The sequence below is a fragment of the Glycine soja genome, chromosome 19 (assembly GCF_004193775.1).
Source record: "Glycine soja cultivar W05 chromosome 19, ASM419377v2, whole genome shotgun sequence".
Taxonomy (NCBI): Eukaryota; Viridiplantae; Streptophyta; class Magnoliopsida; order Fabales; family Fabaceae; genus Glycine; species Glycine soja.
In genome coordinates, this window is record NC_041020.1 from 14613873 (window position 1) to 14617574 (window position 3702).

At 42.4% G+C, this 3702-nt stretch overlaps 1 non-coding gene across 1 annotated transcript; it reads right to left on the reverse strand.

Moving 5' to 3' along the window:
* Window positions 1-254: 254 nt before the first annotated feature.
* Window positions 255-361, reverse strand: LOC114401018. The gene has a single exon (XR_003664134.1). It is a non-coding gene; the product is annotated as a small nucleolar RNA R71 (small nucleolar RNA).
* Between the last annotated feature and the right edge of the window lie 3341 nt (window positions 362-3702).

The window sequence follows — 3702 nt, forward strand, 5'->3', positions numbered from 1 at the left end:
TTCATTTGCTTCCAAAGTTTCATGGCCTTGCAAGTGAAGACCCGCACAAACATTTGAAAGAATTTCACATTGTCTGCTCCACCATGAAACCCCCAGATGTCCAAGAGGATCACATATTTCTGAAGGCCTTTCCTCATTCATTAGAAGGAGTGGCAAAGGACTGGCTGTATTACCTTGCTCCAAGGTCCATCACGAGCTGGGATGACCTTAAGAGAGTATTCTTAGAAAAAAATTTCCCTGCTTCCAGGACCACAGCCATCAGGAAGGATATCTCAAGTATTAGACAACTCAGTGGAGAGAGCCTGTATGAGTACTGGGAGAGATTTAAGAAACTATGTGCCAGTTGCCCTCACCATCAGATTTCAGAACAGCTTCTTCTCCAATATTTTTATGAAGGACTCAGTAATATGGAGAGAAGTATGATAGATGCTGCCAGTGGTGGAGCCCTTGGAGACATGACTCCTGCTGAAGCCAGAAATTTAATTGAGAAGATGGCCTCCAACTCCCAGCAGTTTAGTGCCAGAAATGATGCCATAGTCATTAGAGGAGTGCATGAGGTAGCTACAAACCCATCTGCATCATCTGAAACTAAGAAGCTTGAAGGCAAACTGGATGCGTTGGTCAACTTGGTAACCCAGCTGGCCTTGAATCAGAAATCTGTACCTGTCGCAAGGGTTTGTGGTTTGTGCTCCTCTGCTGACCACCATACAAACCTTTGCCCTTCCATGCAGCAACCTGGAGCAATTGAGCAGCCTGAAGCTTATGCTGCAAATATTTACAATAGACCTCCTCAACCTCAGCAGCAAAATCAACCACAGCAGAACAATTATGACCTTTCCAGCAACAGATACAACCCTGGATGGAGGAATCACCCTAACCTCAGATGGTCCAGCCCTCAGCAACAACAACAACAGCCTGCTCCTTCCTTCCAAAATGTTGCTGGCCCAAGCAGACCATACATTCCTCCACCAATCCAACAACAGCAACAACCCCAGAAACAGCCAACAGTTGAGGCCCCTCCACAACCTTCCCTCGAAGAACTTGTGAGGCAAATGACTATGCAGAACATGCAGTTTCAGCAAGAGACCAGAGCCTCCATTCAGAGCTTAACCAATCAGATGGGACAATTGGCTACCCAATTGAATCAACAACAGTCCCAAAATTCTGACAAGCTGCCTTCTCAAGCTGTCCAAAATCCAAAAAATGTCAGTGCCATTTCATTGAGGTCGGGAAAGCAATGTCAAGGACCTCAACCCGTAGCACCGTCCTCATCTGCAAATGAACCTACCAAACTTCACTCTATTCCAGAAAACGGTGATGACAAAAATTTACCTAACAATTTTTGTGCAGGTGAATCTTCTTCCACAGGTAATTCTGATTTGCAGAAGCAGCACATTCCCCCTCTTCCATTCCCTCCAAGAGCAGTTTCCAACAAAAAAATGGAAGAGGCAGAGAAAGAGATCTTGGAAACGTTTAGAAAAGTAGAGGTAAACATACCTCTGTTGGATGCAATAAAGCAAATTCCAAGATATGCCAAATTCTTGAAGGAGCTGTGCACTAATAAGCGGAAGCTTAAAGGAAGTGAACGAATTAGCATGGGCAGAAATGTCTCCGCATTGATTGGTAAATCTGTTCCTCAAATTCCTGAAAAATGCAAAGATCCAGGTACATTCAGCATACCTTGTATCATAGGGAATAGTAAGTTTGACAATGCCATGCTAGATTTAGGAGCTTCTGTTAGTGTTATGCCTCTGTCTATTTTTAATTCTCTATCTCTAGGCCCCTTGCAGTCAACTGATGTGGTAATTCATTTAGCTAATAGAAGTGTTGCCTATCCTATTGGTTTCATAGAAGATGTCTTAGTTAGAGTTGGTGAACTGATTTTCCCTGTTGATTTTTATATCTTGAATATGGAAGATGGATTTTCTCAAGGATCAGTTCCCATCATTCTAGGCAGACCCTTTATGAAAATTGCTAGAACTAAGATAGATGTTTATGCAGGCACACTGTCCATGGAGTTTGGTGATATAACTGTTCATTTTAATATTCTGGATGCTATGAAATACCCATCTGAAGATCTTTCTGTATTTCGTGCTGAAATAATTGACCATGTTGTTGATGAATACATGACTGATCTTTATTCTAATCTGCATGCCTCTCACTCTTCATGCATTGAGTCTGAAATTGTACTTGATCATATGTCTGGATTTGATGCTGAGAGTGAATCTGAGAGTGATATTGATTGCATGCCTGGTGGTGGTGTTTTACCTCTTGAGATTGATTTTATAGAGTCAGATAGGACTAACCATGTTTCAGGAAGTACACATACCTCTGACTTTCTTTATGAGGTAAAGGCTGAGAAACCATCTCCTTCTACCACTGTCCAGCCGACCACACCAGAATTGAAGCCTCTGCCATCAAATTTAAAATACACTTACTTGGATGATAGCAAGAGTTTTCCAGTGATTATATCTGCCTCCCTTGCTGATGAGCAAGAGGAGAAGTTGTTGTCAGTTCTCAAGAAGCATAAGAAGGCTATAGGCTGGACCCTGGCGGACATTCCTGGTATTAGCCCATCCACATGTATGCATCAAATAAATTTAGAGGATGGAGCTAAACCAGTAAGACAGCCACAGAGAAGACTCAACCCGGTGATTCTTGATGTAGTGAAGAAGGAGATAACCAAGCTTTTGCAAGCTGGAATCATTTATCCTATCTCCGACAGCCAATGGGTGAGTCCCGTCCAGGTAGTCCCGAAAAAGACTGGCCTCACAGTGATCAGAAATGAGAAGGAGGAGTTGATTCCTACTCGGGTGAAGAACAGTTGGAGAGTCTGCATTGACTATAGGAGGCTGAACCAGGTTACCAAAAAGGACCATTTTCCCCTGCCATTCATTGACCAGATGCTTGAACGCCTGGCAGGTAAATCCCACTACTGTTTCCTTGATGGTTTTTCTGGTTATATGCAAATTACTATTGCTCCTGAGGATCAGGAAAAGACCACATTCACCTGCCCCTTCGGCACTTTTGCTTATAGGAGGATGCCTTTCGGCCTGTGCAATGCCCCTGGTACCTTCCAGCGGTGCATGATTAGTATTTTCAGTGATTTTTTAGAAAATTGCATAGAGGTGTTTATGGATGATTTCACTGTATATGGATCCTCTTTTGATGGTTGTTTGAATAGTTTGGAAAAAGTTTTGAATAGATGCATTGAAACTAACCTTGTTCTAAATTTTGAAAAATGTCATTTTATGGTTGAGCAAGGTATAGTTTTAGGCCACATTATTTCCAATAAGGGTATTGAAGTAGATCCTGCAAAAATTTCTGTTATTTCACAATTGCCTTACCCCTCTTGTGTGCGAGAGGTGCGATCTTTTCTTGGTCATGCAGGATTCTACAGGCGCTTTATAAGGGATTTTAGCAAAGTAGCCCTTCCACTGTCCAACTTGTTGCAAAAGGAGGTGGAGTTTGACTTTAATGACAGATGCAAAGAGGCTTTTGATTGCCTCAAAAGAGCGTTGACTACCACCCCCATCATCCAGGCACCCGATTGGACAACCCCTTTTGAGCTTATGTGTGATGCATCAAATTATGAATTAGGGGCTGTCCTTGCTCAGAAAATTGATAAATTGCCCAGGGTGATATATTATGCTTCTAGGACTTTAGATGCTGACCAAGCAAATTATACTACTACTGAGAAAG